This window comes from Rhineura floridana, chromosome 4, assembly GCF_030035675.1.
Source record: "Rhineura floridana isolate rRhiFlo1 chromosome 4, rRhiFlo1.hap2, whole genome shotgun sequence".
Classification (NCBI taxonomy): Eukaryota; Metazoa; Chordata; class Lepidosauria; order Squamata; family Rhineuridae; genus Rhineura; species Rhineura floridana.
This window is the reverse complement of record NC_084483.1, coordinates 5,131,031-5,143,733: the sequence shown is the minus strand read 5'-3', so window position 1 is coordinate 5,143,733 and position 12,703 is coordinate 5,131,031. Positions and strand designations below refer to the sequence as shown.

The 12,703-nt window shown below is 41.6% G+C and overlaps 1 protein-coding gene across 1 annotated transcript in view; it reads left to right on the top strand.

The window, feature by feature from the left end:
* The first annotated feature begins 916 nt into the window (after positions 1-916).
* The window catches only part of LOC133382819 (cysteine-rich venom protein helothermine-like), a 29,865-nt gene continuing 18,078 nt past the window's right edge, over positions 917-12,703 (top strand). The window contains exon 1 of the mRNA XM_061622297.1: positions 917-936. The gene's annotated coding sequence lies outside the window, so the exon portion shown is untranslated. The remainder of the gene's footprint in view (positions 937-12,703) is intronic.

Below are 12,703 nucleotides of genomic sequence, written 5' to 3'. Positions count from 1 at the left end.
AAGTCATGCATGAGGCTCATTTATACAGTATAATCCTTTTTGCTTGTGCAGTGCATGCTAAGTTACATTTGCCATATTAGACAAGACAAAAAAGTTCTGCATGCTTTCCTTGGTCCATTATGCTTGTATAAAAGTAATGTATGCTTTTATAAATAGTGTTCCCGTAAAACTGTGTTTGACGGTAGTAGAATGGACATCAGCCAAATGGAGAACTATTTCAGATTCTCCTTGGAAGACATGAAGTCAGCCATCATCATGTACAAGAAGTCTGCACCCAGTTCCTCAAGCCTTGCAGCATCCATTGTGTGAAGAATTCCTGATATCAGTGTTAACTTCCCCCCCCAAAAAAAGGGATTATTTTGATATTGTTAATAATCCAGTCTGTATTAAAATTGTGATTGGTTGTGTTAAAATAGCCTTCAGATCAATTTTGTGAAAATTCAACCTCTCTTTATGGACCACTGATGTCTTTTCCTAATTGTCTTTTTCAGAGGAGGAAAAAGTTGTTTCTGATGCTTCACAACTGTAGGGTGAAAACAGATGCAATATTTTTACAGCAGTAGGGCTAGGAAAATATCAGGAAATCAGATCTATTGAAAGAAAGAAAGAAAGAAAGAAAGAAAGAAAGAAAGAAAGAAAGAAAGAAAGAAAGAAAGAAAGAAAGAAAGAAAGAAAGAAAGAAAGAAAGAAAGAAAGAAAGAAAGAAAGAAAGAAAGAAAGAAAGAAATTGGCCGAGGACTGTGTGACAAAATCTCACATGCTACTTCACACAGCCCCTTTTGTGTGACTCACCTTGCAAAGCAGGAAGCAACTGAGGTCGGAGCATGTGTGTGTGTATACATATATAAAACGATTCACTGAAGCAAGAAAATCCACTCATTTTGTAAAGAAAGAAACTGCCTAAAGGTACAAAGAATTGTTCCTGGAAAAATAAAGGTAAGATTTGCACATCTTTTACAAGTCATTTTATATGCCTCCTGTTATGAAGAAGGTCATCAACTTTATTTAACTGGGTAACACCATAAATGTACACACACGCACACACAAACACACTTTTATCTAAAACGTTGGGGGTATCTCCAAAGTCATATTGCTAAGGAACAAATCATTTTTTACAGTTAACTCAGACAGCATTCTATAATTGTTATTACATTTTTAATATTTCATTTTTCCTAGGAGCTCTAGAGAGCATATATGGTTTTCTCCGCTCATTTTATCCTCAAAATAACCTTATAAAGTAGGTTAGGATGTGGGATCCAGCAGGTTTTGTGGCCAAATGTGAATCTGAACCTGGGGTCTCCTTGGCCTTAACTGAATACTCTAACTGTACCATTGCATTGGCTTTATAAATCTAAATGAAAACAAGATAGCATTTCTGAGTTGCGAATTCTCATTGTTAATGTCAAGTCATACATACTAGGAAGTTATAAACATTAAAAAGGAGAGAAGGGGATAATGAAAATCTTTGCTTTTTATTTGAAAAGTTAATTCCAAAATATCTAATCTGGAAACATTAATGGATGAATTAATCAATATAAATTTAAAGTATTTTGTATATATAAAGTATGGTATGTATAAAGTATCATAGACTACATAGGGAACTACGCAACTCACAATGCACCTATATCACATCTAACACAACAGAAAGTTCTTTGGAGACAGGATCATACATACAGCATGTTCCCTTGCAACTACATAAACGCTTTCCTAAGAGCAAGTGCAATTGAACCCGAGTGTGATATCTAGCACTGTGTGTGCACAAGCAGAACCAACTTCCACTTGTACAATGGGATTTTACCTTCCTTTCCTCTTCCCTGCATGCCCTCAAAAATCTGCTGTGGAGGATGATGGAAATGGAAATGGCCTGCCTTCAAGTCGATTCTGAATTATGGCGGCCCTATGAATAGGGTTTTCATGGTAAGCAGTATTCAGAGGTGGTTTACCATTGCCTCCCTCTGAGGCTGAGAGGCAGTGACTGGCCCAAGGTCACACAGTGAGCTTCATGGCTGTGTGGGGATTCGAACCCTGGTCTCCCAGGTCATAGTCCAGCACCTTAACCACTACACCATACTGGTTCTCATGGGATCAATCAAATATGAGCAATAAAATATAAACTCATATAAAATCAGTAACAGTACATGATAACCAGGAAAGATCACTAAAACTCCTCAAAAACTACTGAATGTTCTGGAGGATTCCTAGTTGGTTCTGGGGGATTTTCCAGCCGCTACATTAGACAATCTTGTTGAAGAATGGTTAATTTGTGAAATTGGAAAATTACATGAGAGGTTGATGCGATCACAGTTAAGTAGGAATCGGAGAGAAGTTCAATTTTAAATCCACACTTCAGTTTATGCAATGTGGTTGTCCAGCCAAGCAATGTACACAAAAATATATATACTAGGTAAAGTGTCCCTAAAAATGCATATACATGTGAAAGTAACATACAAGAATGTGTGACATTGGCAAAATTTATATATATTTGGCAAAATTGTTTTGCAAAACTGTCTATATGAGGCAAAATTGCATAAAAGCACAGGTATAGTAGAAGATGAATTACTGATGAACTTTCATGAGGACTTTTTTTAAAAAAAACCGGAAACATGGAGAACAGTATGTAAAAACTGGAAAAATAAGAAACAGAGAGAAACTGAAATTAACAGATTTGCCCATCCCTAATTCTAAGTACCCTCTTGTATTTGATAGAGTTTGGACTTCTTGATTTTCTGAAGATTTTAGGGCAGCAGTGGGGACCCTCTGCCAGTCAGGCCTCCCCATTTGGCCCATGAGGCCATTTTGGCCATGCCATGCCCAGCTGCCCTAGCCTTATATGATGCCAGGTGTAGAGCAAGTAAAGACATGACTGAGCCAAAAGAGGGGTGGGTGGGACCAACAGTCATCTCATAGGTGGAATCTACAAAGCCCTGTGTACTGTGCTTTGCAAGCCCCAACCATCATTGGCTGGCAAAACACTGGATACTAGGTTTAAAAACAGTACAACAGGTCACCTGACATCACTGTGCCATCAGGTGATTGACAGGTGAGTGACCCTCATGAGGGATGGGGAATATAAGGATCTGGCCCATCATGCAGATCCAGTTCCTCATGCCTGTCATATAGCAATGACGTACATGGGTGGACAGCTATTGTGCTGTATATGAATCCAACTAACAAGCACTAATTTCAAGACTTACTCTATCACAGCAATGGCACTAAAGAAATTATATTTCTCTGACACCATTGCATCAGCATACTGCCATCAAGTCAAGTTGTTCCAGGTGGTGAAGGGACTGTTTAGATTCTAGACCTCAAAGTAGCGTACAGAGTTTTCAAAACACTTTGCTGATAAAACCATTTGCTTTTGCTCTGATTTGACTCCACATTAACAGCAGGGTCTGTGGTGGCAACTGGCAACTGAGGAATTTTAACTTCTTCACTCTGAGGATGTGGATAAGTTGCTTGGTGAGGTGAGGCCAACCATCTGCTTGTTGGACCCATGCCCATACTGACTGAAAAAAGCTGCCAGGGAATGGGAGATCATAAATGCTTCTTTGAAAGAGGACTATGTTCCTCTCTCCTTAAAAAAAAAAAAACTGTTGTAAGAATTTAGTTTTTAAAAGCATCATTGGATGCCACCAATCCTAGATAATTATCGGGCATGTTTGAACATGGAAACAGCCTGGGTCACTTTGAGGTAAGAGGTAGGTTGTGGTTTTGCATCTCTGTTGGTTCTCCTGGATCTCTTAGTGGCATTCAACACCATTGATGAAAATATCTTTCAGGTACATTAGGCTGATATGAAATTTGGGGGCACTGGTTCTAGTCCTATTTGGCTGAATGTTCCCAGAAAGTGATGCTGACAGATTATTGTTCCACCCCTTGGCCATTGGCCTAAGGGGCTCCTCCGGCCTCTGTTTTATCCCCTTTGGGTTTTAACATCTGTATAACATGCTCTCACTGGTAAATTCTCTCCTAAGGAAGATTAGACTGGCTCCATTTCCACTTACTTTGCAGGCGGGGTTTAAAAATAGTTATATTCTGCATGGCTTTTAAAGTTTTTTTTTTAATATGTGAAAGCGTCATTCTGCTCTTCCTAGTTTTGAGATATTTTCTGCTGTGTTCTTAATCTAGTTTATTTTTTTTATTTTAGTTTACTGTTCCATTTTGTGTTCTACCTTTGACCCTATTAGAGTCAAAATATGTTTTGTGATATAAATAAATAAAACCACCAAACAACTCAGAGAACAAGAGAGTTGTTTTCTAAAGGATAAAAGGATTGGGTCTTCCTTCAGTCATTGGGGCATCCTACAGTCAAGTAATAACTACTGAAAAGCCGCCCCCTTTCCCAGTCACCACTCGCCTGATCTTACCTGGTGGGGGCACCTAGAGGAAGGCCTTTGATATGCAGATCTTGAAGTTCAGCCAGATGCATATGGCAAAAGACAATACTTTAAGTCTCCTAGTCCCAAGTTATTCAGGGCTGTCCAGCAGGGATGGAGAATCTGTGATTCTCCATGTGTTGCTGAACTACATCTCCCATCATTCCTGACCATTGGTGATGATGGCTGGAACTGATGGGAGTTGTAGTTCAGCAACATCTGAAGGGGCACAGGTTAACCACCCCTGCATTATAGGTTAAAACCATCAACCTGACTCCAGAAACGCACAGGAAGCCAGTACCAATCTTTCAAAACAGGTGTTATTTGTCCAGCAAGAAAGAGGCAGTCTGTTCTATAATGATAAATCACAGCAAGAGAAAAGGACAGAGTGTTAGATATTTTTGGAAATATATATTATACTTTATGGACAGTTCCCAGAATCTGCTTGAGCCTATTAGTTTGAATGGGCTGAGAACTGTCATGCCCCTCTGTCTTAATGCTGTGGGTAGATTTGCAATTGGTTGAGCACAGTCCATAGAAGGTCCATTTTCTGAATGTGTTAAAACCGTCTCCATCTCAAAGATGGCCTTTGGCACATGTACAATTTCATCATCATATAATTGGAAATGAGAAGGACTAGTCTTCTCATTTTCAAACTATACTCTTGGGAAGCTTGCCAGGAATTCCCTGCCTAAGAAGTTCAACAATGACAGTCAAGCATCCCTGAAAGAAAACTTACCCATCAATATGGATCCATCTCTTGCCATGTAAAGGGGATTGTTGGGTGTACTCTAGGACCTGCTCTCTAACCCTAAAGAGCAATAGTGAGTCACTATGGGCCTGGTAAACACTCCATGTGATTGGAGAACGTGCCTTACATTACTACACTTTCTCAAATCGTCTGCAACACTCACAGGTTGCACAGCAGATATCAAAGATTCCCTCAGCAATCACTGAGAAATGATATGGAGGATGTTCCTCAGTGGTAGGGGGAGGGGTTCTTATGCAAATAAAGAGATGGATTCTAAACCTTTCTGCAGAGTAATATTTTTTAAATTGATTTTTACTACAAATTTATTACAAACAGAAGAGGAGAATGAAAGAAACCCATCAACAACAATACGACAAAAATCAATATATCTATCTTACTTGATATATACAAATCGATATATGCCATCCAAATGATCAAATAGATATCCAAACGAAATTGGTGTTTACAGAAAGCACGTTCAAATATACTAAGGGTGTTAATGTCTTCAGACCATTGCGTAATAAATGGTGAGTATTGAGCCTCCCAGGCTCGAAGTATATGTCTCTAATTGACCATTAATATTCTGATGTAAGAGCTGTGCATGGCTATGGAAATGAACTATGTGACTTGAACTGAGATTGCTGCTGCTGCATCATTCTGAATTTATCCATAATGCAAGTCTGTCGCACTGTGGTGCCTATCACCTTATTAAAAGGTTAGTAACCAAGTATCAGCTGCATGTGGTTGCACATATATAGCTTGTAGTCAACTGACCTTAAGATGCCTTGGAGGTAGGTGCCTGCTAGTCCTCTGCCTTCAGTTCTGATCTTCAGCAGTTCTGCATTGTTTGGTAGTTTTGTCACAGCTGGACTTGGTGTGGCTGGCCAATGTAGTAATGTTGACAAGAACTCCTTGAAGTGGGTTATGAATCAAAACCAACACAGTGCACTAGGTTCACATATCGTGGTAAGCCAGAGTATTTATTTATTCATTTTTATTTTAAAATATTTCTATCCCCCCCTTCTACCCTATAATAGGGCACTCAGGGCAGCTTACAAAAATAAAATCAAACACGTACATAATAAAATTGTAAACAGTAAAATCACAAAAACATTAAAATAAATTAAAATACAATTAAAATACATAAAATACAATATATATATACATATATATAGGGAGTGGTACTAAAGGGACTACAAAGGTAAAATTTAATGTAGAAGGCATAAAACCAGTGTCAGGCTCTACCTTCAGTCCCTCCCAAAGGCTCTCCGGAACAAGATCATTGTCAGAAGTCTCCGGAAAACCACCAGGGAGGGAGCAGAGTGGACTTTTTGGAGTAGGGTATTCCAAAGCTTGGGGGGCACAGCTGAAAAAGCTCTCTCCTGCGTGCCTGTCAGTCTAACATCTTTTATTTCAGGCACACAGAGGAGACCAGAGGCAGATGATTTTAAATCCCGGGCAGGTACATATGGGTGTAAGCGGTCCCTCAGGTATATTGGTCCAAGGCCGTTTGGGGCTTTAAAGGTCAGAACCAGCACTTTGAATTGGGCCCAGAAGCAAATTGGGAGCCAGTGGAGTCGATAAGGCACAGGGGTGATATGCTCCCTGCACTGTGCTCCAGTTAACATTCTGTACGGCTGTGTGAATGTGCTGGCTTCCAGAGAGGAGATTGCACCCCGTTTACTCCTCTCCAAGCTATTTAGTTTAGAGTAGTGTGGCAGCTAAGCCAAGGTTTGGCTTAATAAATTGTCTAATCTGTAATCATGGTTAAGGTTTCTCCTCAGTAACCAAAACATGTAAAGATAGGAAAACTTGGCTACAGATTGTGTTTAAGAAGGAGAGTGCTTAACCACAACCCTGGGTTCAGGCAAAATACTAAGGCAGACCTTGGCTTAGCTGCCACACCATACTGATCTAAAAAGCCCAGGAAGGAAAGTGGCTGCGATCTCCTCCCTGGAAGCCAGCATGTTTGCACATTTGTGCTAAGCCATTGGTTCCCTTAGCATAATGTACTAATGTAAGCCAATGGCACAAACCAATCATAAGCAATTCCTTATCTTAGAAGATTATCGTAGTAGATTGTGCCAGTGGAACAACTGATATTAATTATTAGGTCTTTCTCCTTTTTAATAAAGTGTGTCTACAACTTACAAGCCTCTGGATATATCAGAAATATTTTTCTGTGACGGAAACAAATTAAGAACAAGACATTAAAAAAAAGATCCAATTCCTCTGTGCTTACATCAAGCCAGCCCATGTCATTTTTTAAATATGCCTTTAAACTCCTGGGTGCATTCAGCACTGGAGTAAAACCTCTCAGTCCAATGTTTTAACATGCTAGCAAGATTTATTTCTCCACAGCTTGTCAAGGGCCACTTAGAGACCCTAAGGTAACAAAGATCTTAGGAAATGATTCTCTGTTTTTAGTACCTTGTTTTAAATATTTGTATCTCTTAAAAATATTTGTAAAGTATCCAGAGCCTCAACAGCAGTAGACACATATTAAAAAGGAAAAAAATCCTAAATACTAATACCAATGATTCCGATTGTAACCCTTCTTTTTCAAATGTGGTATTTATACAAGAATTCCAAATCAGCAGCTGCAAAAGGAGAGCAGGTTCAGTTAATGAAACATGTCATCAGCAAAACAAATATTAACCATTCAAAAGTACAGGTTCTCTGATAATTGCTGGTTGCAGTCGCTTTTTGCCCTTCTTGTCTGCAGATCTGAAAAAGCAAGACACAGGGCTTATTGAACAGGCTTCAAATCATTCTGGTGTGCTACTCTCTGGGGAATTCATCACTCAGTCTAGAATAGCCAGTTTCTACCAGAGGGATTTATTATATATGTGTGATTTCCCAAAATCATAACTACATCCTTCTATATAGAAATATAACACAATTGTTCTCTCACTCGGATCATAATAACTGTAAAGTGGGCTCTGTACTTCTCACGCTAAGACACAAGGTACTAAACAAGAGACACAAGGTAAGACACAAGAGCACAATCCTTCATGTGAGTAGTCATGGTTTTGCTGCAAGGATGGTGCTGTAAGTCACTACCACATTCAAGTATTAACACTATCTTTTAACAACCGATTTTGCCATTGACTTAAACGATCATAATTTTAATTCCTGCCCTCCTAAAACAGCAAAATATGGAGGTTGCTGAATTCAAATCACTTTAATGAATCCCTGAGGGAAATCTCAGCTCAACTCTGTCTGCAATACCCAGTCTTCTGCTATAGAATTGGGATTTCTGCTGCTGCAGCATGAGGTCCCTTGAAGTACTATAATTCTGTCATTCTTGGGAAGAAGAGGGACCTGCCGGGTCTTTGGAATTGCATCTGCCCCCCCCCTTATATGGCAACTCCTGATTTCTAACAGATGTGGTGGGAAGCCATCAGAGAAATTTGGGGACCACTTCAAGCAAGAATTTATTTATTGAAAATCAAGTTAATTAGAAAAAATGCATGCATGGAGAAGCTTCCAAATGACGGCAGTGTGTAGCTGCTGCATAGAGGGTTCTGACATCATAGGATCTCTACCAGTGTTTTATAGCGTCTAGCAATCAGCTTTTGCAAGCTTAATTTCATTTCCTCTTTTATCTGAACAGAGAAAAATCACCATTACCAATACACAACATGTTTGTCTCTTTCTACAGGAACCTTCCGGTTACTGCAGTAAAGGGCAAACTGCTGTAGAAAGCTCAGAATACCTTTGTGGCGTATATCGTTCCCCACCCCTCTACCTTGTCACATACTCAGCACATCTTACAACATCTGAGCAATGACCCAGAAGTTTCTGGACATTGACCCAAAAGGTCTCTGTCCCTCCACAATAATTCCCCCTTTCATGCCTCTAAGCACAACCCTCCTCCTGTCCTTTGATTTCCATCGGTTCCTGAATATTGTTGTATTCTTCCTCTTTCCTTGTCCTATTCCATGTTTGGAGTGTCCCTAGGTTGGAATAACAACAAGAGTTCCAACCCAGGAACCACAAATGATGGGTCACACCACCCAAGGGAGTAGCATCTAGGTGGTCGGCTTCTCTTTGTGTGGGCTGGGGTAGTGGATGATCTCATGGGTATCTTCATCCTGAGTTTCACCTTCACCAGCTGATGCTAGGCTTGCTGCTGGACTTTGGTGTGTGCTATGGTGCTTTGGTGCTATTCTGCCTGGGTCAGGGATTGTAACGAGGTGTGCCTTTATGCTCCTCCTCACTATCCAGTGGGAGGTCTTGAGGGTCTTTATTCTGGCCCTCAGGGAGTGTAGGTCTGGGCCGAAATTCTGCTGCTCTTGGGTCCAATGGTGGTAAAACCTTCTTGCAGTGCAATGCATGAACCCATGTCTGGTGTCCTTGACACTTAACAGCGTTGTTAGCAGCACCTGAAAGGGACCCCTCCATCTGGGCTGAAGCGCATTCTTTTACTGATCATAGAATCATAGAATAGTAGAGTTGGAAGGGGCCTATAAGGCCATCAAGTCCAACCCCCTGCTCAATGCAGGAAGCCAAATTAAAGCATTCCCAACAGATGGCTGTCCAGCTGCCTCTTGAATGCCTCCAGTGTCAGAGAGCCCACTACCTCTCTAGGTAATTGGTTCCATTGTCGTATGGCTCTAACAGTTAGGAAGTTTTTCCTGATGTTTAGTCGAAATCTGGCTTCCTGCAACTTGAGCCCATTATTCCGTGTCCTGCACTCTGGGACGATCGAGAAGAGGACCTTTACTTACACCCTATCTCCTGGCTCCAGGGAATGGCATGGACCTTCCACAGGGCTTGGCAAGGCTTCCTAGACCTGTGAGTGAATAGATCTGACACATTTCATTAGGGCTCTATAATAAATTAACATGAGTTCATCAGTGAGTTGTAAATCAAATTGTGCACATGGGGTTGTGACTGGCATATGCATAGGGCATCCTGTCAAGATTTCATGTAGTGTTAGGGCATTTTTACAATTCACAGTAGAGCTGATGTGTGTCAGGCCATTTCAAACCAGTTTCAGCACAGATTTTTGACAGCCTGTTTTTAAGGGCTGAATTTCATCATTCAATACACTATGCCGAAGATGCTGTATATCAAGGGCCTTACAAAGATGTTGAACTACTTGGCTTGTGAAGTGCATTCCACAGTCACTGTCCAATATCAAAGGCAACCCAAACCGAGGGATGAATTTCTTAAAGATCTTTCTTAGCTACAGCATGGACAGAGGGGTATGCTTCAACCCAACCTGAAAACATGTCAATAATATATAAAATATACTCAGAGGAGCAACACTTAGGCATCTGTACAAAATCTATTTGAAGATTCAGAAACAGTCCCCATTGGGGGGGGGATGCACAAGTAGGGCATGTGCTACAGTACTGCTGTGCCATAGAGGAAAAATTGGGGGCAAACCAATCATGCTGTACTGCAGCCATCATCCCCCCTCTTTGCTCATGTGGGCCACCGAATGGATCAGATGAGCAAAGGTACGGCAAGAGCAGAGGGCAGAAAGAGAGCTTGCAAAAGAGCATTCATATAATAATCAATACTAATCTGTGTTCCTGCTGAAGTGAGGAATCCTACACCAAAGGCACATCTACACCAAAGGCATATCTAGAGTCAGTGTAGATGATGGCAGTCTGGTCCTTTGCAAGGATATAGGCTTCAGCGAGGGCGAAAAGATTTCCCATCTGAGCAGAGTTAACATCTGGCAGTTAGTAAGCCTCTAAGACCTGGTATTGGGTACAGACTGCAACCAATTGTCCCTTCTCATCTCCCAAGCAAGAGCCATCTGTGTAGAGAATTAGATCAGGATCCTGCAACGATAAATCTTTTAAGTCCAGGCGAGGGGTTAGCAGTTGCTCAGTAAGAGTAAGACAGTCACGGATTCTCCGTCCATGAGAGCAGGTACCAGTGAAGCTGGGTTGAACACTGAGCAATAGGTTAAAGTCACATTAGCAGCAGATAGAAACAATTTTTCATATCGGTTGAGCCTAGGATTGGAAATGTGCTGAGTTTTGCTTCAGAGCAATAGACCAGTCACAGCTGACCTAAAACAAGGGTCTCTGCCTTTTTGACTAGGAGAGCAGCAGGGGCTACAGGACGCAGACAGGGTGGCAGTCCAGAAGCTTCAGGATCCAGAGGAAAGCTGTAATAAGCTATAGGTCAATATGTTTCTATGTGAGGATGCCCAGAGCAAGCCCTGTAGTATCATGCTCTGGCTTTTTCACAGGGAGGACAGGTTTTTTACATGGGCTGCGAGTGGGCTTGTTCAAGTAGAGAAGCCACAACTGGTTTAATGCCAGCCTCAGCCTCCTTAGAAATGGGATACTGAGGCACACATGGGAGCGGTTTGGTTGGGTCAACAGTAATATGCGCAGTTTCCATGCTTAAGACCTGGCCCGCTCAACTGACATGTGCAGACCAGAGTTGTGGAGGAACCTTATCCAACAGTTCCTGTTGCAACAAGGAAGTATCGGGTGGAGGCTCATCAGATTCTGTTAAAGCAGCCAAAACACTCCACTGCTCAGGCACATCCAAATAGATGCCATCAGGGAAGCAATAGATCGTGCAGCCCAATTTACACAACAAATCCTTCCCAAGAAGACTAACGGGGAGGAAGGGCTAAGAAGAAAGGCATGCTGTTCAGAAATAGAAGGAAATTCAGCAGCACACAGAGCAAGAAACAGCAGCGTCTACACCACAGGAGTCTACAAGACAGTTTGATTATTAATAGAGCAGATTACAAATCCTGTCAAGCAGCAGAAGCAGAGTAATAATGTTGCATCCCTTTAGGGCAATCCTAATCTTGATACTGAGCAGATGGCTTTATTTATTTTATTTATTTATTTATTAGATTTGTTAGATGCCCATCTGGCAGAGGTTAATCTGCCACTCTGGGCAACGTACAACAAAATACAATACAATCTATGTAAAAACAATTCAAAAAGCAAACAGTATAAAATTTAAAAACTGAATAAATCCCCACAGAACTACCCTCTGCCACCCTAACCCCTTTCCCAAGCCTGGTTAAAGAGCCAGGTTTTCAAGGCCCGACGAAAGCATAACAAGGAAGGGGCCTGACGGAGGTCAGTCGGCAAAGAATTCCAAAGTGAGGGAGCCACTACTGAAAAAGCTCTGGACCGTGTCCTCCCCAATCTCACTGCTTTTGTTGGAGGAATAAGAAACGAACCATTCAAGGACGATCTTGTAAGCCGGCGCCCCTGGTGCAAATGGAGGCGACTTTTTAGGTAAAGTGGGTCACCCTCGTGGAGCGCCTTGAAAGTTAAAGCCAGGATCTTAAATTTGGCCCTAGCAACCACCGGTAGCCAGTGCAGTTCCTTAAGTACTGGGGAAATATGATCACGGCGGTGGCAGTCCCTAATCAGGTGAGCTGCCGCATTCTGCACTAGCTGCAGCTTACAGACCATTCTCCAGGGAAGACCCACATATAACGCATTACAATAGTCCAGCCGGGACAGAACCAGAGCATGTACCACATTAGGGAGCAGGTGGCTCGGGAGGTAAGGGCGCATCGTACGAATGAGGTGAAGTTGGTAAAGCGCCGCCCTACTAACAGCTGCTACCT